This window comes from Tiliqua scincoides, chromosome 1 (assembly GCF_035046505.1).
Source record: "Tiliqua scincoides isolate rTilSci1 chromosome 1, rTilSci1.hap2, whole genome shotgun sequence".
NCBI lineage: Eukaryota > Metazoa > Chordata > Lepidosauria > Squamata > Scincidae > Tiliqua > Tiliqua scincoides.
In genome coordinates, this window is record NC_089821.1 from 285247781 (window position 1) to 285272093 (window position 24313).

Consider the following 24313-nt stretch of genomic DNA (forward strand, 5'->3'; position numbering starts at 1 on the left):
TTGCCTCACAAACCTTTTAGAAGTCTTTGAAAAGGTCAACAGGCATGTGGATGCCGGAGAACCCATGGACATTATATCTCTGGACTTTCAGAAGGTGTTCGACATGGTCCCTCACCAAAGGCTACTAAAAAAACTCCACAGTCAGGGAATTAGAGGGCATGTCCTCTCCTGGATTGAGAGCTGGTTGAAGACCAGGAAACAGAGAGTGGGTGTCAATGGGCAATTTTCACAGTGGAGAGAGGTGAAAAGCGATGTGCCCCAAGGATCTGTCCTGCTTTTCAACCTCTTCATAAATGACCTGGAGATAGGGTTGAGTAGTGAGGTGGCTAAGTTTGCAGTCAAACTTTTCTGAGTGGTGAAGACCAGAAGTGATTGTGAGGACCTCCAGAAGGATCTCTCCAAACTGGCAGAATGGGTAGCAAAATGGCAGCTGTGTTTCAATGTAAGTAAGTGTAAAGTCATTCACACTGGGGCAAAAAATCAAAACTTCACATATAGGCTAACGGATTCTGAGTTGTCTGTGACAGATCAGGAGAGAGATCTTGGGGTGGTGGTGGACAAGTCGATGAAAGTGTCGACCCAATGTGCAGCGGCACTAAAGAAGGCCAATTCTATGCTTGGGATCATTAGAAAAGGTATTGAGAACAAAACAGCTAATATTATAATGCTGTTGTACAAATCGATGGTAAAGGCACACCTGGAGTATTGTGTCCAGTTCTGGTCACCACATCTCAAAAAGGACATAGTGCAAATGGAAAAGGTGTAAAAGAGAGCGACTAACTTACAACCACACACAAAGTGCTTATTTCTGGGTATGACCTGCTTTATGACATCATTTCCTGCTTTATGACATCTCCAGCTGTGACAACGCATTAGCTGCAAATGGCAGAAGAGAAGCTACGCCATCTTGATTTTATTGTCAAGATATAGGAGAGCCCGTTCATCATGGAGTTCCCCTTTCAGCAGTGACACCTCTCAGCACAGCTCAGTAGCTGAGAGCAGCTGGTGGTGGTGCTGAGAGCCAAAGGGCCTTGTTTGACAACCCTGCTCTAGACGTCTGGGAGTCAAGCGGCTTTCCCTCCTGCATGCCACTCCTGCCCCGCAAATGGCGGACCTCAAACAGAACCGGAAGAAGCGATGCGTGCAGGGCTTAGTCTTTCTTTATCTCTATGGTGAGTTCAGCAAGGAAGAACTTGAGTGTTCCACTTGCCCAAGTGGTTTGTCTAGGCGACCTGGAGGCTTACTGTCTATGATGAGAGGCTCGGAGAATGCCTGCCTTGAAGCCGCCAAGGAGCAAGCCACCTGCCTGCGTCAGGTGAGGAGGTGGGCGGGGCCGGGATGGGATGAGATGGGTGGAGCGGAAGTGCTGCGCCTACAGCCTGCGGCCAGTAGATGGCGCAGTAAGAGGGAGTGTTAGTGATGTCTCACAGCCCAAGCCTATGCATGTCTGCTTAGAAGTAAGTTCCATTGACTCCAATGAGGCTTACTCCCAGGAAAGCCTTACGCTGCAATCCTAGCCACACTTTCCTGGGAGTAAGCCCCACTGACTGTAATGGAACTTACTTCTGAGTAGACATGCAGAGGATTGGACTCTCAGGCTGCAATCCTATCCACACTTTCCTGGGAGTAAGCCCCACTGACTGTAATTGGACAATACTGAGTAGACATGCCTAGGTCTGGGCTCTCGGTGAGGATGATTGCTCAGCTTCAAGGGGAGCAGGATCAGATCTTGGTAGTAACAAACTCAGTGAGTGCAGGAAGGGGGAGAAGAGGCAGCACCAGGAGTGCCAGCTGCTGAATCACAGGACTCGTTCATTCACTCACTAGTAGTACAAACCTAAGCATGCTGCTTACTCAAAAGTAAGCCCCCATGAGCTCATTTGGGCTTCCTACTAGGGACACACTGTGGGTGGGGAGTCAGAGCCTCCACACCCAAGTCATTTGAAAAGTTCTGCTGCTGTGTGAGGTATGCAAGCACTCAGTCCACCTGCAAACTGAAACATGCAGTGGGTGGGGAGGCAGGCAAGGCAGAGCCTTCCCGCCAGAGTCCTTAAGCGTTGCTGCTGTGTGAAGTATGCAAGCACACACAACCTCCTTGCAACTCACTCAAAACCCACCCACAACCCACAATGTATGGTGACTGGGAGACAGGTGAGGCTGAGCCTCCCCACCAAAGTCCTTTGAAAAATTCGGCCACCATGTGAAGTATGCAAGTACACATGCATGGGTTGGGTGTGCTTGCACACCTCACACAGTGGTGGCACTTTTCAAAGAATGGTGAGGAGGCTCTGCCTCACCTGCTCCCCCCCACCACACATCCCTGCTCCCTACTAAGTAGTTCAGCATCACAGCCTGAGGAGTGACTCAAGCAGCAGGGCAAACATGTCTGGGATTTTCATCTAAGGATGCCTGGCAGTGTTCCTCTACATCTGGATGGCAAGTGGAAAGAATGGGTTATAAAGCTTTTCCCATCACCATATCAGCAGGTGTGAAAGGCACAAAGATCTTAATCACATACTGTACTAACTTTCCAAAAGGCCTCATAGGAGGGGGAAAAATGTGACATCCTTACTTGTATCTGAGTCAAACTGAAGGTGACTGGGGGGGGGCATGATTGAGACGTACAAAATTATTCATGGGATGAACAGAGGGATGTTCTTTTCCCTCTCACACAATATCAGAACCAGGGGGCATCCACTAAAATTGAGTGTTGGGAGAGTTAGAACAGATGAGAGAAAATAGTCCTTTACCCAGCATGTAATTAGTCTGTGGAACTCCTTGCCACATGATGTGGTGATGGCATCTGGCCTGGATACCTTTAATAAAGGGGACTGGACAGATTTCTTAAAGAAAAGTCCATCATAGGTAACAAGCCATGGTGGGTATGTGCAACCTCCTGATTTTAGAAATGGGCTACGTCAGAATGCCAGATGCAAGGGAATGGCAACAGGTGTCTTGCTTGCTCCTTGAGGCATCTGGTGGGCCACTGTGAGATACAGAAAGCTGGACTAGATGGGCCTTTGGCCTGATCCAGAGGGGCTCTTCTTATGTTCTTACTGGACAAAATTAGTGAGAGGCTGTGTTGCTTGAATACTTGTTACCCTGTGGGGTTGTTACTAGGTTCTTTTGTTTTATAAAATGCTTTATGATTCTTTCCTTCTCTTACTCTTCCCTTAACTCTGTGACCTGCAATGGCTGAGAGACCATGATTTGTTGAGTTGGAGTATTAACCTGAATCTCCCAGGTGAAAACATGGCATGGTTTTTACCTCCCCCTTCCCTATCTCTGTCCATAATTGCTCTGAAATTCAGTACCGAGGTCATCAGGTAAAATTCCTTCCAGCTTTTGTTGCTATTTATGATAGCATAGATTTCAGGGCCAAAGCCAAAAATAGCTCTGGTTTTTCAATAGTTGTGACTTTTTTAGTACATGTTGTGTATCTTTCTTTTTTTTAGGTATAAGGAGGCACTAGAGTTAGTGTGATTGCACTAGTGAGGAGTTGGGGTATCTGTAGATTCAGCATTCACTGAATCCTTTTGTACAGTGCAAAACTGAACCATTATATTGGTCATGTGTTATACACTTATTTATTTAATGCATTTATATTCTACCTTACCCCCACAATGTGAGCACCCATGGCAGTTAATATACAATCATCATAAAACAATATATTAAACACAAATAAAAACAGTAAGTAATAAAACCATCAAAAATAGCAATATAGTGAACAGGCAGAAATCAACAGAGCAGCAATAAACCAGCAAAAGGTGGCAGTAAACAGTAAAACCAGAAAAGGCAATAAAAGCAGCCATAAAAGGCACTCATAAAAGATGACAATGATAAAGGGTGGCAATAAAGTGGTAAAAACCATAACATCCAATCATGGTAATGCCACCCAGTTACAGCATACCTGCCAGCCAAAACCCCCTGCCAGATCGCCCCAAGGGAGGGAGCTCCACAACTGCAGCATCACCACAGAGAAGGCCCTACTCACCACTGCCCCCTGACTTCTTATGGAGTTGGCACATGCAGAAGGAGCCTCTGAGGATCTTAACCTGTGAGCCAGTATATATCCCTCAGGTACACTGGACCTAAGCCATAAAGGGCTTTAAAGATCGTAACTAGCACCTTGAATTGGACCCTGAAACAAATTGGCAGCCAGTGTAGCCTCTGGGAAAGCAGTCTGATAAAATTGCATCTCTGAGCTCTGCAGCCACTATTTTCTGTACTCATTACAATTCCTGGACCATCTTCATGGGCTGTATCATGTCAAGCGCATTACAGTAATCTAAACCAGATGCCACCAAGGCATGGACCACTGTGGTCCGGTCCAAATGACTCAGGTACAGCTGTAGCTGGTGCACCAGCCGAAGCTGGGCAAACTCTGCCCTGGCCACAGCTGCAGGAGAACTCTCCAAGCTGATTCTCAAATTTGGGATGAAAATCCCAAACCTCTTTTCCCAAATCCCAAACCAAGTCCTCTTTTCTTCCTGCTGTTTTTTGATCCTCTGAGGTTGCTCAACAAACCTGTCCTTTCATAGTCCTTTTATAAAGGCTTGAATCTGTCAATAAGTCTTCAAACTTCTCTGCAAATTAGAAGTTTTTGTCACATTGCAGTCTGATCAGACAAGTAGATGGTTTACCTTGGAGCTTGGAACAGAAACAAGATTTTCAAATTGAGTTGAGCAGGAAGAGGTTTAATTTCATATATGTGTGTACATGTTAAACTTTACATTGGTGCTACATGTTACCTCAGAATACCAGGTGCAAAGGAGGGCACTAGGATGCAGGACTCTTACTGTTTTGTGTGCTCCCTGAGGCATCTGGTGGGCCACTGTGAGATACAGGAAGCTGGACAATGGCCCTTTGGCCTGATCCAGTGGGTCTCTTCTTCAGCAGAGGGATGGTGGTGGTAATACAATTCCCTCTAGTACTCCCCTATCTAAATAGGTTCCAGACATGCTCATTTCACATGCATCCAATATTTGGTCTTCATGTTCACTTGGAAGCTCAGATGCCATTTCTAATTATTGTGTGCGTGTAAACCAGGTAGCCTCTTTATTTTGGATGGTCTGGTGACCAGTTCCAGGTCAAACCTTTTTTCAGCAGCAGCAGGGAAATCAACCAGTGTGTGCACTCAGTACAGAAAAGTGAAATGGTGGGAAGGGAAAGGGGATAAACAAGGCTGATGAGCTTATAGCTGCTGGTCTTTGAACTTTCCTTCTAACTAGTTGGTAACTCAGATTTTCTTGAATTCTGTAGAGCCAACCAACTTGAAGTATGTTCTGAAACACAGAGTGTGGACCTTGGCAGAGCCCAGTGGCCACAAGTGATTCTTCCCTGCACTTTCTCCTGTGGTTGTAAAAACGACAAATTTGTTAGACAGGTAAAGAGAAAGTTGTGAAATGTGGTATGTGTGGTTGTGCATTTTGGTTTTTTTTGAAAAACAGAACTTCAGCATGATTGTAGTCTGATGATGTGTTGCTGACTTCTTGCAAGTATAGTTGCCATAGTTAAAGCGAAATACTTGAACATGTCCATTCTCCACTGCAGTGTGCTAAGAGAAGTAACCAGAGAGATCACTACAAAGTGGTGATAACTCTGACCTTCTTTTTCTTGTTTCAGCAATCACAAATGGATAGAACAATAACATTTAGAGGGGATGGAGGAAGCTGCCACATGGAGAAGGAAATACTAAAATGATTTGCTGGCAAGATTTCAGCGCCGTGGGAGTTGATATTTGGAGCTAAATGCTTTTCAATTGTCCGCACTCATCCCAAATTAAACAAATCTGAGACTTGTTCTGCCACCTAAGATGCCACAGTCTGAACTTCTAAATAATGAACATACGTTGGCGATTCAGGTTGCAGCAAAGAATGTCAAACCCCATGAGCACTTGGGCGGAAATTTGCAAGGCCCAACTTGCCAAAGAGACTTCACAAGATTGCACTCTAGAGAGTATCCTGCTTTCTAAATGCTGGCATCCTAATAATAAAAATATTTATGGTCTGAAATAATGTCTGTGGATAAGAAAATGTGTGACTTTATTGAAGGATCAGCGCTGATCTCACCAGTTGTTTTCACAGGATCCATTTTGAAATAAGTCCTGTGGATGGGTACACATGAAAATATTGAATGAAGATAGATATTCAGTCACCTTGCTCATGCAGTCTGTCCAGGAATGCTGCTTTAGGTCACAGAATGGATGTGAAGCACAGTTATCTATGTCTTTTTATTCTGGCTTTCTCTGTTTAAGGATTCAAATTAGCTTACACTAGAGTTTCTCAACCAGTTGTACGGGTACTACCAGTGGTACTTGAGATGGTGTCTGGTGGTACTCATAGGACCCTGGACAACTGCCACCCAGCAGTCAGACCAGCGACGCAACACAACAAACAGAGGTATGAGGCTCTGCTCAGCAGGCAGAGCTCCAAAGCATGTTTTTCCATGCTCAAAAAAGCCCTCCAGTCCACCCTGAGCCTCTTACGGGTGTTTGTGGCGTCGCATCTGGCCTCCCAACTCAGAAGTAACAGGTAATGACATCATAACCAATTACATTCGGTGGTACTTCAAATAGGTGGATCAGGGGCACCTTCCTTATGAGGAAAGGCTACAGTGTTTGGGCCTCTTCAGCCTGGAAAAGAGAAGCCTGAGGGGGGACATGATTGAGACATACAAAATTATGCAGAGGATGGACATAGTGGATAGAGAGATGCTCTTTACACTCTCACATAATGCCAGAACCAGGGGACATCCACTAAAATTGAGTGTTGGGAGGGTTAGGACAGACAAAAGAAGATATTTCTTTACTCAGCGTGTGGTTGGTCTGTGGAACTCTGGCCTGGATGCCTTTAAAAGGGGATCGGACAAGTTTCTGGAGGAAAAATCTATTACGGGTTACAAGCCATGATGTGTATGTGCAACCTCCTGATTTTAGAAATGGGCTATGTCAGAATGCCAGGTGCAAGGGAGGGCACCAGAATGCAGGTCTCTTGTTATCTTGTGTGCTGCCTGGGGCATTTGGTGGGCCGCTGTGAGATATAGGAAGCTGGACTGGTTGAGCCTATGGCCTGATCCAGTGGGACTGTTCTTATGGTAAGGTGGAGGACAAACCTTGAAAAACTGGCTTACACTATACAAAACAATGTTAAAATGTGGCAGGAATTAAAACAAACCCAAGAGTATAAGCAACAAAACAGAGAATGTAACCAATCATGGAAACCTAAAAACTGCCGGTAAGAAGAGTAAGGTCTTTAGTCTCTGGAAAGGAGGGAGGGAGATAGGGGAAATTCCATAACCCAGGGATGAAGGCCTTTTGGTATGTTGTCACCAACCAAACTTCAAAAAAATGGCAGCACACATAAGATTGCTTTCCTCCCAGGATCAGGAAGATTCGTATAGAGCAGAGGTTCCCACCTTTAGGAGCTCACAGAACATGGAGACAAAAATTGGAATCACATGTAACCTGCCCTACCCCCCTGCACACAAAAAATACAATTAAATTTGTAATAATGAGAGAAGATTTTTTGGGATTTATTATTTATAGAGAAGATTTGTGAGTTGCTGCTTTTGTTGCTGGCTGTGGGTGGTCTGTTCTTTGCCCTCCCTGGTGGTCTGTGGGGAAGCATCTCCTGAACATGCACTCCCCAACAGACCACAAGAGAGGATAGACTGCCCACAGCTGGCATTGAAACACACCTTGTTGTAATAAGATTTCAAATAATGGGCACAGTATACCACACTGGGCTTCAGTAGTCTTGCTCTACATCAGTGGTTCTCAAATATTTAGCATCAGGACCCACTTTTTAGAGTGAGAATCTGTCAGGACCCACTGGAAGTGACATCATCAGGCAGGAAAATTTTTAACAATCTTACCTATACTTACCCAGGAGTAAGTCCTGTTGACTATCCTTGTTCGAAGCATATACATAGTAGCCTGTTAAAAGTACAGAGCTGTAGCATTTCCCCAGATGCAGTCACATACCATGGGAGCATCACATCTAATATATTAAAAATAAAATATTGAAATGAATGGGGACCCATCTGAAATTGGCTTATGACCCACCTAGTGGGTCCTGACCCACAGTTTGAGAAACACTGTTCTACATCATCAATTCTGTCCTGTACCTGAGAGAAATGCTACATGTCCTATATCCAAGAATTACTTGTGCTATATTTTTGTGATGGCATCAAATGGGCAGCTCATGTGTGACCACCAACAGTGTTGTGATATGTTGCCACCCCTTGATTATCCTACAAAAAGGTTGTAATGAATTTCATTCCACCTCGGTTCCTACAAGAGTTGTTGCCATCATGTTCATGAAGAATAATTTCCTTTTCCTTACCTAATAATCACAGCTTCACACTCAGGTGTTAATAAGGCATTTCACTAACATGCTCCTGCTTCCCCCTTCAGGATAAATAATAAGATAGGAGACAACTCATTCCTTCTTTCAAACTTGAAATTTTGCCTTGTAGTAAAGTCCTTCCAGCCTTTTTCTCCTTTCCTAGTTTCTTATACATCTCACAGTACTGCCTTCCTAAATTCCTATGAGTAATTTCTATGCAGTACTTGAACTGTACCAAGTACTTTGCACAACTTTAGGAAAAATCAGGTGAGTTAATAGGGAATTTCAAGGCACTTGGAATTCTCTGAATGTTCACTGTAAAGTCAACTAAACAGCTGTAATAGTATCCAGTAGTGGCTACTGGGGGCTGGGGATCCCCTGGGGGCTGGGGATAAGAATAGGCCCTCAGTTTGGCTATACTTGTCATAAGAGGCAACGAAACAGCCACCGGGTAGATGGGACTCATCAGCCTGGGAAGGCAGCTCATCTGAGAGAAGGAAAACTCTGAGCCCAAACCTCCACTACCTTGTGGCTACATCCAGTTATGGAAAAGACTTCAGGAGTCAACCTCGAGGCAAAATCAGGAGCCGGAGTCCCTGAGGCAGTTCATGGCTGAACATAGTCACGTTCTGGCAACTCCTGCGACACCGCTAGAACCAACCGTATTGGCTTCTGCCATTCCATTGGACCATTTCAGCGACGTGGAGAGGGGGGATTTGCTGCATGGGTAACAGTCTGTCCTCCATATCTACGTTACCCAGGCTTCATGCACTGGAGAGGACACTCTGTTCCAGAACACTATTCAGAGCATGATACCATAGTCTTCTGAGACTGAAGGATGCCAACAACCAGTGGATACTGATCACAATGAGCAGGGGTAGGTAGATGGAAGGAATGAACCTTCAAGTGTTTGCCAGTCTAAAAATGAGGAGCAGGCCCTAGCCAATCTCTCAACGTTCAAAGGCACAAGGGAGAGGAAGGAGGCCTTCTTTGGGCACAGGCAGCATCACACTGTGAAAGTGGTCATGACTTGGGGATCTGGTGCTGTGACGCGGTGATTCTCAATCCCCTTCTTAATTGGCTGCAAAGGCCAGAGACCAGGCAGTGACTCACCTGCTTCCTGGAGCTTATGTGAAATCACTGGAGGAACTGGAAGAGCAGAGTTTCCTGCCTAGTTTCCTTAGAGTTACCAACCTGCACTGCTGCGGTTATGAGTTCTGTACAACCCTTTGCAGGGTACTGGTTATGCATAATGTAGTTGTGGTTCATTTGGAATCCACATAATTGCCTTGTGTCTTGTTTGTGTGTGGGCAAAGGTGATTCAGCTGCAATTGGTCTTGCATGCTTATAGGTAGATGAAGGAGCTGATCCTTTCGGCCAGTCTCGAATATCCCATTCCTGGGCAAGGTGATTGAGCGGGTGGTGGCGTCCCAGCTTCAGAGGGTACTGGAGGAAACGGATTATCTGGACCCATTCCAATCTGGCTTCAGGCCGGGGTTCGGGACGGAGACTGCCTTGGTCGCCTTGGTGGATGACCTTCGCCGGGGGATGGACAGGGGGAGTGCAACCCTGTTAGTCCTGCATTCGACACCATCGACCATGGTGTCCTTCTGGGCCGGCTGGCTGGGTTGGGGCTTGGAGGCACTGTTTTGAAGTGGTTCCGCTCCTTCCTGGCTGACAGATCCCAGAAGGTGGTGCTGGGGGATGCCTGTTCGGAACCCCGACCTCTTAGGTTTGGGGTGCCGCAGGGTTCCATCTTATCCCCCATGCTTTTTAACATCTACATGAAGCTGCTGGGAGAGGTCATCCGGGGGTTTGGAGTGGGTTGCCACCAGTACGCTGATGACACCCAGCTTTATCTCTCCTTTCCCCCTGATTCTGAGGATGCGGTTGGGGTCCTGGATCGCTGTCTGGAGGCGGTTAGGGACTGGATGTGGGCGAACAAGCTGAAATTAAATCCAGATAAGACCAAGGTGCTCTTGGTTTGGAAATCCACAGCTCGGGTGCTGGACTATCGTCCTGCTCTGAATGGGGTTGCACTCCCTCTGAAGGAGCAGGTCCGCAGTTTGGGGGTTCTCCTGGATCCACAGCTGCTCCTGGAGTCCCAGGTGGTGGCGGTGGCCAGCGGAGCCTTTGCTCAGCTTCGGCTGATTCCCCAGCTGCGACCGTATCTGAGCTGCGCGGACCTGGCCACAGTAACCCATGCCCTAGTGACACCTAGATTAGATTATTGCAATGCGCTCTACGTGGGGCTGCCTTTGAAGACGGTCCGGAAATTACAACTAGTACAGAACGCGGCTGCTCGTGTGGTTGCCGGGGCACGTCGGTTTGACTTTGTCAAGCCGTTGCTCCGGCGGCTACACTGGTTGCCAGTTCTGTTCTGGGCCCAATTCAAGGTGCTAGTTTTGACTTTTAAAGCCCTTTATGGCTCCGGTCCAGGGTATTTGAGGGACCGCCTCCTTCCCTACAATCCGGCCCGTGCTCTTAGATCTTCTGGGGGGGCCCTTTTGACTATGCCGCCACTAAGAGATGTGAGAGGGGTGGCGGCCAGGAAGAGGGCCTTCTCGGTGGTGGCCCCTGAACTGTGGAATACCCTCCCCTTAGAACTGAGAACTGCTCCCTCGTTGCTAACGTTTTGGCGTGGACTGAAGACCTTTTTATTTCAAAAAGCTTTGAATTGTTGACAGGCTGGCTGGCGTTCTTGCTTTTTATACAAAAATCCACGGGGTTTGTTTTGTTTTTAGCTTTTTAATCATTGTAAATTGTTTTTAACTGTTTTTCATGTTGTATTTTTAAATTGTTTGTTAGCCACCTTGTGTGCCCATTGGGCAAAAAGGCGGGGTACAAATCAATAATAAAATAAATCCTGCTGCTGTTCTCTGAAAACTCTCTGAAAAATAGTTGCAAGCAGGCTATTGGACAGATTTGTGGCTGTCTTGTGCTCTCTTGCTTGAGAGGAAGCCCTATTACACTTGGGGGACTTTCTTTATAATATAGAACAGGGGTGCCCAAACCCCAGCCCAGGGGTCACTTGCGGCCCTCAGAGGCTCCCAATCAGGCCCTCAGGAAGCCCCCAGTCTGCAATGAGCCTCTGGCCCTCCAGAGACTTGCTGGAGCCCGTGCTGCCCGACGCAACTGCTCTCAGGGTGAGGATGACTGTTCGACCTCTCGTGTGAGCTGTGGGACAAGGGCTTGCTCCACTACTTGCTGTTTCACATCTGTGATGTAGCACTGGCAGTGAAGGAAAGGTTGGCCTTGCTTTGTGTAAGGCCTTTTATAGGCCTTGATCTACTGCAAGACCATCATTTATTCATTTAAGTTCCATCTCTAATATATTCATTTATATAAATTTATTCAAATTGTAAATGTAAATTAATTCTTTATTTTCTCGGCCCCCCACACAGTGTCAGAGATGATGTGGCCCTCCTGCCAAAATGTTTGGACACCCCTAATATAGAACATATAATTTGGTTGCATATTACCAAGAGGTTGCTTTGGGATGGAAGGGATGGGGAGAGAGAAAGCGAGTTTGCGTTAGATTGTGATCTGATCCTCTAACCCAGCTACAACTTGAGAAGTGACCAAGAGCTAGGTAATTTTTGCAATTTGTGAAGTGTTTTACCTTCTATGAGTTCACTTCCATTTTAAAGAGCATTTGGAGAATTTTCAGCTAAGAGATAGTCTGTGTTTATAGAAGTGATGGCATCTTGCCTAGGTACCTTTAAGAGGGGATTGGACAAATTTCTGGAGGAAAAGTTCATCACCGGTTACAAGTCATGGTAGGTATGTGCAAGCTCCTGGTTTTAGAGGTAAGAGACCTCAGATCTATGACGGATGCAGGGGAGAGCTCCAGGACGCAGGTTGTGTCTTGTTGTCTTGTGTGCGCCCTGAAGCATTTGGTGGGCCACTGTGAGATACAGGAAGCTGGACTAGATGGGCCTTTGGCCTGATCCAGCGGGGCTCTTCTTATGTTCTTATGTGTTGGATATAGTCTCAGGCTATTTAAACAGCACATTTGGAAAATGAACATAAGCTACCAGAATGTGATTTTTCCCCATACTATTTTAGTTTGTTTGTTTGGATGATTGTTGTTTGGATTGTTTGTTTGGATAATTTGGATGAATTTTTAAGGTGGGAAGTGAGATGTGCCCTTTCAGTTGTCTCCTGCATGCTTTTAGTCACTATTACTTTTTTTAGATTAGCAATGGGACTGACTTGGAATCAAAAATAATCATTTCAAGTAGAACCCATCGGCTTGATTCTTTTAAAGATTTAATTCCTTAAAGCAGAGAATTTGATGAGCGTGTTTCAGACTCTCCAGTGAACATTTGTGTTCCATATCCAAGTTTAATTGTACCCACTAATGGCTAAAAGTAATGCTGGAAGTCTGAATTTGTCATCAAAGTGGTCTTTGGTTTTGCATTCTGTGGTTATAAGGAACAAAACATTAATATTTTTGTATGTATTAGTGTGTAGCACTAGGCATGTGCCTTTGTAATCAGCTGCAATTGGGATGGGGAAGCATCCCTTCTGTAAGTTTTGGAAACACTTCTGGTCAAGCTATGACATTGGGATGTGTAGCGGATTCTAATGATCTGCGGAAAACACCATGTTTTCCCTTTTTATGTAAGCAGTTGCATACCTGCCACAGACAGGGATGGGGCAAAAGCCCCAAACGCCAGCTGCTAGGATCCTACGGAAGCCTCTCTGAGGCTCCTGATGGGGGCGGAAACTATGCTTCCTGAAAACTGGAAGCACAGTTTATAGTGTTGGGAAACCTCACAGAGCTTCCCCAACATGGGCAGAGGTCGCGCGAGTCTCTGTGAGTCTCTGGTGAGTAGGGGGGTGGATTTCTGCATGCGGGGGTGGCTATAGCCCACTGGGGCGCCATCGCAGAGCTTTTCCCCAGGCGCGGGGCTGCGGAGGTCCATGGCTGTATGTAAGAAAACCATTTGAGAGCATGTGTGTGTGGAACTGTTGGCTGTGTGAATTCCTTTTATGCATGTGGCTTGAATGACTTTAAACACGAAAGGACGCTCTTTTTCTAAGCCTTACTACCTTTTCCTCCCACCCCTCTGCTTGAGCTCTACACATGCCCACACTTGAGAAAAAAGACAGCGCCTTGATGTTGAAAAAGTAGAACAGAGTCTGTTCCATGAAAATGATCTTGCTGTCTTTGAATTTTCCAGCCAGTCACTTTTCATGTTGACCCTACTGTCGTTTGGCCTGTATGTTGTAATCAGTCTGGAAGAGGAGAATTAAAATAACATCCCCCTACGAAGAAGGCCAGTGATCTGGTTTTGCTATTGTGAAACTGTAGCTGGTGTGAAAAATACTTGCTAAGAGATTGGACAGGGCAGCTAATGGAGCATTGGGGGGAGCACTGTTGAATTCTGTGTGCCTCAGCTTCAGGACAACAATTTTATTTTTTCTATAAAACACACACACTCTTGTCATTTTAACAACAATGAGTTGTCTCTGAGAAAGAGTTCTTAAATGCTATTGAAATTAATGGGGCTTAAATTAGTTGTGACTAACTTTTGTTATTGATTTCAATTGTGTTTAGGGCCCAGTCCTATCCAAATTTCCATCACTGCTGCAGTCGTGCCAATGGGCATGCACTGCATCCTGTGCTTGTGGTGGGCAGTCATGGAGGCCTCCTCAAAGTCAGGGAACATTTGTTCCCTTACCTTGTAGCTTCATTGCAGCTGCAGCTGCAGTGGTGCTGGAAAGTTGGATAGGATTGGACCCTAACAAGTTTGACTTTCTTAGGATTGACGCAGTTCCAATAATTGCAGCTCTTTGCAGCTCAGCAAGTGCATTTGCTGGTGGATTTAGTTGTTGTACATAGTTGTCAAAATTTGCAGAGATGGTTCCTAGTGCTCCTACAATTATTGACAGCACTTAAGTGTGTTTTATCCATAATCGGGTGGTTTCTAGACACAGTTCGTGGTACTTGTCTATTTTTTCATGTTCCTTTTCTACGTGCTCACCAGGGATGGCAATGTTGATGAATGTCACAAGCACGATGAATTGTGGTCAATTAATGTGATATTGGGCGTGCTGGCCTCAACGCGTTGGTCCGTTTGGATTCTAAAGTCCCATAAGATTTTGACCTTCTCGTTTTCCAGGACTTTCTCCGGCTGATGTTGCCAAGCTTTCTCGGACGTGCCGAAGTCATATTTTTGACCCAGTATATAAGTCGCGCTACATCATTGTGTCTTCATTTATAGTTGGTATTGGCAATTTTGGGACATTCACAAATCAAGTGGTTTACAGTCTCTTCCCATCTTTTGCAAAGTCGGCATAGGCTGTTGTTACTGGTACCCTGAATACTAGCTTTCGTCACATTCGCCTGAAGGGCCTGTTCTTGGGCTGCAAACAGGATACCTTCCGTCTCTTTGCGTAAAAATCCATCCCTAAGCGAAGTCCAGGTGGTCTGTTTATCACAGACACCGTCAATGTTTTTGAAAAACTGTCCATGTAAAGGTTTGTCGATCTAGCTATTAAGCCGGCGGGTGAATGTCTCTTTTTTGTAGTCCACTTTTGTCTCTGGTTCAGAGATAACATTTTCATCTTTGACTGCTTTTAGAAGTCTCTCTATACTGTTGCATGTGTAGTCATGGAGGCCGCGCTTTTCCTTCTCCACTGTCTGTTATACTTGTAATAAGCCACGACCTCCAATTCTGCGAGCTAAATACAGCCGGTCAATGTCACTTTTAGGATGAAATACATGGTGAATTGTCAATAATTTTCGTGTTTTCTTGTCCAGGGTCTCTGTTGTTAGTCCAATCAATTATACCCGCAGGGTATCTGATCAAGGGCACAGCCCAGGTATTAATGGCTCTGATCGCGTTTCCAGCATTCACCTTTGACTTTAGTATCTTGCAGACTCTTTTTAGGTACTGTTGCTGAGTCAGTAATGGGGAGCCACCTTGTCGTGGTGCCCGGGCTCAAGGGGCCTCCAAGGAAGCCAAGGGCTATGCTGACGCCAGTGTATACTGACAGCAGGGTCTCCCAAGCCAGACAGGCCTCGGTGGAGGGGTTACCCGAATTAAGAGCTCTCCAACACCATCCTTTATGATGAGTACGAAAAAAAAATGTATACTGGATCGGTCGTCGCCCAGGATAAAAAGATCCACAGCGTCTGTGAGGTTACCTGCTGCTAAAGACTCTGGAAATAGCAGTGCCTTAGGCTGCAATCCTAACCAACTTTCCAGCACTGACATAAGGGCAATGCAGCTCCAAGGTAAGGAACAAACATTGCCTTACCTTGAGGAGGCCTCCATGTGGGGCAGGATGCAGCACATGCCCCACTGGCACAACTATACCAGTGCTGGAAAGTTGGTTAGGATTGTGCCCTTAGCTGCCATTTTGTTGTGTCATCTTAACATAGGCATTGTTGATATGGGCTGGGAAGGTCTGTTTGAGAAATCCTAGAAGGTTCCACACAATGAAACAATTCAGTTTAAAGTCTTCAGAGGGTTAATGGCAACACAAAGCAAGCCAACTACTCGATCTACAGGAGAGATTTGATGTAAAATTAATTCAGATGGTTCTATATCAGGATTAGAGCAATGAAAAGGACTTATAGGAAAGGAAAGGTGACCACCAAATCCTTTTTGTTGCATTCTCACCTCAGTCTTGTAAGATACAATTTCTTGGGATGTAAAAGTATATAAAAAAACTATGTTTGTTGATGAGTTCTGGTTGAGCATAATCCTTATAATGACATGTGTAACTCTATTGTCTAGTAGTCTCCTGGTAACTAATTCCACTTGTTTATCATGTGTTCACTCCCTGGCACTTAGCTCTTTCAGTTGCTTCCAAGAGGACTAAATCGTGTGGCTTTTTTCTTCACTGCACTGTGTGGTCTTAGGAAAAACTGATGGGTTTTAAGGACATACTCTAAAAGGGTGGAATATGCGGAATGAATGCACTTCAGAAATATAAAAGTGTACTAATGCAGTGAGGGAGAAAGTCCGATGAGAGGCCCATTTATGTGATTGTGCATCACTTACTTTTACTTTTTCTTACTGAAGAGAAAGTACTTGCCTGTTGTGATGTATGATCCAGAAGATCAATCACTGTTTGAAGTTCTAATGCATGGCAAGATTCTTACCTTGACACAGGGGTGTCCAAACTTTTTGGCAGGAGGGCCACATCATCTCTCTTGACACTGTGTCAGGGGCCGGGGGGAAAAAAGAATGAATTTACATTTCAAATTTGAATAAATTTACATGAATGAATATATTAGAGATGGAACTTATATGAATGAATGAAGGTCTTGCAATAGCTTAAAGACTATAAAAGCTTTTCCTTCACTGCCAGTGCTGTATCACAGAGGTGAAAGAGCAAGTAGCGGAGGGAGCCCTCATCCCACAGCTCACATGAGAGGTCGAACAGTCACCCTCATGCTAAGAGCAGTTGCGTCGGGCCAGCACAGGCTCCAGCTCCAGAGGGCCAGAGGCTCATTGGAGACTGGGGGCTTCCCATGGGCCAGATTGTGAGTTTCTGAGGGCTGCAAGTGGCCCACGGGCCAGGGTTTGGGCACCCCTGCCTTGACACATGGAAATGGCATTGAAACTGATGGCATTTTGTGATCTGCATGTTCACCACTTTCCATCATGAACAAGACTGAAGATACTTTGAAAAAAACACATGGTTGCCAGAAGCCAATCTTTGGGGTGGCCCCATCTGGACGGATCATTAATCACGGATTGATGATGCTCTCAAGCACTGATCACTTCACAGCTGCCTTTTCTGGAAGACTTCCCAAAAAATCATCCAGCTAGGGTGTCATAGCTTAGCTCAGTTGTGTGCCTACCATAGGGTGAGATAGGGCAAAAGCCCCAGGTGCCGGCTGCTGGGACCCGGCAGAAGCCTCTCTAAGGCTCCCGACGGGGGTGGAAACTGCTTCCGGTTTGCTGGAAGCACTGTTTATAGTACCGGGGAACCTCACAGAGGTTTCTCCGGTGTGGGCTGCGGTTGCGTGAGGCTCTGTGAGCGTCTGGTGAGTGGGGGGGGTGGATATCTGCGCGGGAGGGGTGCTGATAGCCTGCGGGGGGGGGGCGCCATCACAGAGCCTTGTCCTGGGCACGGGGCTGCAGAGGTCCGCGGCTGGCTTAGCTGTAGGTTTTCAAAACCAGGAAATAGCGAAGGGAATAAGACTATGTAGGACCTAGTAAAAACCCAGCAGGCAGCCTAATCCTATGATCTGAGAGAGGGCACAGCACTGGCATTGGGTGTCATAAAAGTGCCAGAAAGTGTTTTCAACACCACATGAGTAAACAGTGCTGGTGGGAAGACCTGCACTATCCCGTGGGCACTGCATCCTGCCCCACAGCCATTGGGGCTGGTAAGTACTGTAATGGGTGGTGGGAGGAGAGCCGAATGAATGCAGGGAGGGGATTTTTGGGGCAGGGAAAGGCGGGGAGGGTGGCAGTTCAGGCCCAGGAGGGGGGCAGAGACAGCAGGGCAGACCTCCACCATATCCTACCCCCTGTCCCAGGCCTGAAAGCCCTACACAGGACAACTCGGTTAGCTGGTGCAGATCCAAGTAGCTCCATTGCGCAGGCTGGGGCTCAAGGAACAAATGTTCCCTTACTCCAAGGAGACCTCTTACTTGCTCAAATCCATCACTGGTTACAGTGTGGGCTCCCCAGCCCCAATGTATGATTGTTGGATAGCATTGGGCCGTAAGGGCCCAATCCTATCCAACTTTCCAGCACCAGTGTAGCTGCAATGCAACCCTGAGGTAAGGGAACAAATGTTCCCATACCTTGAGGAGGCCTCTGTGACTGTAGGATGGCGCACGTACCCTATTGACACAGCTGCTCCAGCACTGGAAAATTGGATAGGATTTGGCCCTTAACTATAGTTAAGTCTGTATACTATACAAAATGGTCTGTAACTATACAAAATGCAGAAGTATATGATCTGTAGTTTAACTGGTTTGTTTTAAAAAGCAAGATATATCAGGGTTCAGCAAGTTTTTTTCTATCCGCGGTAGAGAGACTGCAGCTATGAGTGTCCTCAGAAATGGATTGTGACTATTCCAGGCCTATTTTCTTGCAGAGTTCTAGAAATCTTGGATTTTTAATTTTAACAATCGGAGACTTTTAAAGAAATGTTGACTACTGTGCTGCAGAATATAAAATACTTTTAATTTAATCTTTTGTGTTCAAAATATTGTATATTATAGGAACTTATTTCTAGAAGGAGAGAGTGTGTTTTTCTCTGAAAACTGCAGAATTGCACTGAAATACAGTATTGACTGGAACACTATTCCGAATTGCCCTAATCTATGCCCTAATAGATTCCGAGTTGCCCTAATCTATCTATTCCGAGTTGCCCTAAACCTGCTTGCTGATCAAAACCATTAGTCACTGTTGAAGTGCCCCTCTAGGATCATGTGGAAGCCTCTCTGAGGCTCCCGACATGGCCGGAAACTGTTCTGGTTTGCCAGAAGCACAGTTTAAAACATCAGGGAAGCCTCAGGAGGTTTCTCCCACGCGTCCTGGAGTCATGCAAGGCTCCACCATGTTTTGGTGAGTTGGGGGGAGTGGATTCGTGCAGGGGGGGACAGTGGCATCTCGCTGGGGAGGGCTTATTGCAGACCTTTGCCCTGGGCGCGGGGCTGGGGAAGTCCACCACTTGTGAGAGCTGTGGGAGAAGAATACACATTCTGTAGCGGACTAGGGTTTGGGGTTGTTCTAAAGCCTTCACAGAAATGGTGGCTTTTGCTAAGAAACTTGAAAGGTGAGCAAGGAGGTACTCACAGGCATTCTAGGACTGTGAGTTCCTGGCAGAAGGTGCAGCAGGACAGAAAGGATAGAGTTATTTAAAGAATGGGGAAGCATTTAAATGGCTGAGGGAATGTGCAGGTCCCCACATGTTTGTGTTGCATTTACTCTGGAATATTATTAAAAATGTTTATTCAGGTATAACCTAACTATCCATGGACTTTCCCCCCATGATTTTATCTCAACACGATGGAAAAGGCCCATTTAAAAAGGAAAAAACATCCCTTTACTCAGCCTCACTTACCATTGTAATGCAGGAGAGCAGCAGCAAGCAGGCAATCAATCCATCAAACTCTCTCCAGGGGCTTCCACTAGCTTAGTTTCAGTTCACTTTGAGGCAAACACCCCTCCCCCCCTGGAACCCATGCAAAAGAATGCAAAGTGATTATCACATCCACTTTGCATTCTTTCATGTGCTCCAGGGAGAAGGGAGGGGTTGCTTGCTTTGAACTGAACTGAAACTAAGCTGTTTGATTGATTGCCTGCCGGCTGCTGCTCTCCTACATTACAATGGTAAGCAAGGCTATTTTTAAACCTCTGAGAGCCCAATTCTATGCATGTCTACTCAGACTTAAATCCTATTTTACTCAATGAAACCTACTCCCAAGTAAGTGTGGATAGGATTGCAGCCTGAGTAAAGGGACTTTGTTTTTTAAAAAATGGATTTAGTTTATCACAATTTTTAACGTCCACAAGGGTTCTGGGAACGGAACACACACAACCAAAACAAAACACAACCTGTATACCACTTTAAAGCAAAAAGTTCACCAAGTGGGTTACATAGTAAAATAAACAAAAAGAGAATTCTCTGTGGTAGCAGTTAAAAAAAATTTAAATTAAATTAAAAATAAAAACGAGGGCACAGACAGCCACGCTAGACAATATGGTATGGTGGGGTAAATAAGGACAGTTGCTTTCCCCCTGTTAAATATTAGAAGGCCACCAGTTAAAAGCTGCCTCTTGGCCCAGTTAGCAAGGAAGAAACTGAATGTCAACTGGTATGCCACCAGCCACTTTGTGAAGTGAGCTTCTAAGGACTCAATCCTAACCCACTTTCCAGCACCAACATAAGAGCAATGCAACTTAGAGGTAAGGGAAGAAACATTGCCATATCTTGAGGAGGCCTCTGTGACTGCCCCCCAACTGTAGGCTGCAGCACATGCTATGCCCACTGACACAGCTATGCCAGTGCTGGAAAGTTGGTTAGGATTGTGCCCTATGCTACTTAGAACACATTCATCTCTTAACAGAAGTGTTGATGGGTGATGAGATACGCAATGGGTGCATAGTCCCCAGAATTCATTGCCACGGTTGGAATCACTACCCGAAACTGCAGTGTTCTTGTGGCAAACATCTTCCTTATGTGTCTTCTGCCCAGTTCAACTGCTGAAAAAGAATGAAGAACTATACACATCATTTAGCATTCCCCTCTAAATGCCTTCATTATACTGCAGCTATATGTCAAGTATAGGACATATACATATACATATACATATATGTCAAGTATAGGACATATACAGAGCTTGCGTCCTGAGTACACTTCTGTACTGCAGCGAGTCATGGACTCTTCGCTCACAACAGGAGAGGAAACTGAGCGCTTTCCACATGCGCTGCCTCCGACGCATCCTCGGCATCACCTGGCAGGACAAAGTTCCAAACAACACAGTCCTGGAACGTGCTGGAATCCCTAGCATGTATTCACTGCTAAAACAGAGACGCCTGCGTTGGCTTGGTCATGTCGTGAGAATGGATGATGGCCGGATCCCAAAGGATCTCCTCTATGGAGAACTCGTGCAAGGAAAGCGCCCTACAGGTAGACCACAGCTGCGATACAAGGACATCTGCAAGAGGGATCTGAAGGCCTTAGGGATGGACCTCAACAAGTGGGAAACCCTGGCCTCTGAGCGGCCCGCTTGGAGGCAGGCTGTGCAGCATGGCCTTTCCCAGTTTGAAGAGACACTTTGCCAACAGTCTGAGGCTAAGAGGCAAAGAAGGAAGGCCCATAGCCAGGGAGACAGACCAGGGACAGATTGCACTTGCTCCCGGTGTGGAAGGGATTGTCACTCCCGGATTGGCCTTTTCAGCCACACTAGACGCTGTGCCAGAACCACCTTTCAGAGCGCGATACCATAGTCTTTCGAGACTGAAGGTTGCCAATACAATATATGTCAAGTAATGGCTAAGGGCACTTTCACTTGTCTCTTTTTTCACCAACGCTTGTGTCAGTCCCTCAAACCCAGAAGTGAGGCAGAAAGCACTGCCAGAAAGAGCTGTCATGTTGGAACTACTGTGGCTGATTTTGAATGATGCTGGATTCCTGGTACCATTAGTCCAATTAAAAGTGTCAGGGCTTGAAGGCCATGATCCAATAAAATGTCTTTCACCTGATGTTTCACCCCCACCTGTGGAGGGCATTTTCAAAGGTTCAATGATCCAGAGATCACCGCCATTCCTTTCCCCCTCCCTGGAAGAAAGCAGAGTTTTAAATCCTACTGATTGCTAGGCATGTGTTTTCAATCAGTGTCTAAGCATTGGTTGTCTATCAGCCAAAGGACCAGCTGCCTGCTATCCTAGATTGTTAAAAGTAGTAGTGCTGCTTTCTTTTCCTTGTTCTTTCTCTGTTAAAGTGTCAGTGCCATTTCTCTCTCATCTTGGCTCTTTCTTTACCTTGTGACTCCTGACCAGGAGTGGGCAAACATTCAACTTTAGGGATCCTGGACATTTAACAATTGTATAGAAGAGGAAATTTCAGCAGGTGCAGTTTGTCATCTCACACAATTATTAAAGGTTCTGGATCCCTAAAGTAGAAAGTTTTTGCCACCCCAGCTCCTGATCTTTTTGTTGTGAAAGCCTCAGTATGTATATACTGGCAGTGGCATAGCTAAGGGGGTGCAGGCGGTAGCAATTGTACCAGGCAACAAGCTTTACGGGGACAACAAGCGGAACTTTCCACAAGTGGCCAAAATTGTGAAAACCTTGGTATGTACAAATAATGCCATCATGTTATTTATCATTGGAAAGGTAATTTAATGCTGAATGCAATTAAACTGAATAGCAAAAAGTTATTGCATTCTACCAAAAATTAGAATTTTTGTATTCTATCAAAAGTTATGGCCATTTAACCACAAAATGAAAACACAACTGCCATATGGAACAAAAAGTAGATTTTATTAACTATAAACTAACCTATGAGACTGATTGTTTGGAGAGCCAATGAGGTGTTATTATGATACAGCATGGAACCAATAAGGTTAGCTCTCATTTCCATGAATCATAATACAGTTACCCCTGCTAACTTGAAAATGAGCTAGTTTTTCAAGTGATGATCTTTTTATATTTAGTAGAGGGAGAATAGCCATCCCTTTTTCACCCTAGCACAGTCCCTCTAACCAATAAGGGGCACACTTTTTATTTCTTTACTTAATTAATTAAATTTGATTTTGTCATGGGGGGGACTACAAAATCTTCTTTGACCCCAGGTAGCAGATAGATGCCTTAGCTATGCCACTGGCTGGGAGGAGGTGGCAGAGCTAATTCGTGGCACGCTGCTGGGGGGAGGAGGTGGGTTTTCCCCCAATTTTTCACTTTTTAAAAAGCCCAGGTGTGACGCTACTTCCAGTTCTGATGTCACTTCCAAGGTATTGCTTCCGAGGCTACATGATCATTAGCTCTGCCATTGTGTGCTGGTACCATGTTTTGAACAATCCTTCCGCAAAAGGCTTGGTTTGGAATGTCTACAAATTGCCACCTACAGAAGCAATCCATTCCCTGGAGAATGGGAACATCTGGGAACCTTTAGGGTCGGGGCAGAGCATTCAATTTCAAAATTTATTGCAATGGAATTCATCTCACTGTCCCTGATGATCAAGTTTAAAAATTCCAGCAGTTGAAATTCATTTCATCCATCAAAATAAATAAATAAGATTCTGCTCCTCATGACTCCTTAAGGATGGGAGTATGACTGCAATTCACCCTGAACACTTGTATAAATCTTGTACAATTATTAACTCTTAGTGGCAGGGTGTGTGTGTGTGTGTGTGTGTGATAGAGAGAGAGAGAGAGAGAGAGAGAGAGATTGGAAAAATCTTTGAGTTTGTATGTCATCCTGAAACTATGAATGTAGGAGCATATTTCTAAAATCTTGTCCCGAGTATTATCTGTAATGGCACATAATGAGATAGATGGGGGGAGGGTGCGCACGTGCGTGTGTGGATGGATCACTTTTTAAAATTTCTCCTCTTGCTGATTTCCCTCTGAGCCTTCATAAACACCTGCTTTTAAGGTGAGTGAAAGTGATAGAATGTGAGCAGGTCCTGCTAATTTTGGTTTAAAACTCTGACAGAATGGGAGGGGATTGAAATGTGACTTGTTCAGCTCTCCCTGCTTCTTGCCAGGGCTAGCCTCAACATTGATTCTTTGTCTTACTGAGTGGATTTTTATCCTGCTTTTCTCCCCATGCGGGACCCAAAGCTGCTTACAAACAATCATCAAATACAGAAAATACAAAGAATCCTAAAATCACAAACAATTACAGTGTACCTTAAAATCTCATATAACATTTAAAACAACCTTAAAACAATTGCACTGGAACACAAGAGCAGCAGCAGGCGCCTGGCAGACACATCAGTGATTCAGCATCCTCTGTGGTTGGTACCTGGGTGATTACTATGCCAGCAGCTGGTGCAGCATCAAAGGGAACACCCAGAAGCCCTGGAAGGATTCAGCATTGTTTGTCGTTGTGTGTGTGTTTTTTCTTTCCGAACTTCAGCTACTGCAGGGATCTGACGTCAATACCAAGGCAGATGCGAAAAGGCCTTTTGTTCTCCAAAATGCGTTCAGCTTGGGAGAGTTGAAATATAAATTATTGCCAAGTCTGAGTGGTGTGATAACTATTGTTGGGCTAATTACTTTTCTGTGTGTGGACCATTGGAAACCATCTCAGGGCTTTCTCTTTATGACACACAGACATTGTGCAAAGGGCAGTCCCGCTGGATATTCACACACCGCTCTGCTGCTATGCAGTCGACTACACTGACTTCCCCAGTCATTTAGTGTGTGCCTATTCAAAGGGATGCTCAGGCACCTTGTTGAAGCTGCTGCAATGATGGTGTGCAAAAATGGCAAGGTGTGTGATTGATTTGGGTTTTTGATGTGGGCCGC

At 45.4% G+C, this 24313-nt stretch overlaps 1 long non-coding RNA gene across 1 annotated transcript; it reads left to right on the forward strand.

Moving 5' to 3' along the window:
- Window positions 1-1182: 1182 nt before the first annotated feature.
- LOC136636812 (uncharacterized) lies at window positions 1183-6000 on the forward strand. Its single transcript, XR_010793551.1, has 3 exons — window positions 1183-1315; window positions 5263-5386; window positions 5626-6000. It is a non-coding gene; the product is annotated as an uncharacterized lncRNA (long non-coding RNA).
- The last annotated feature ends 18313 nt before the right edge of the window (window positions 6001-24313 follow it).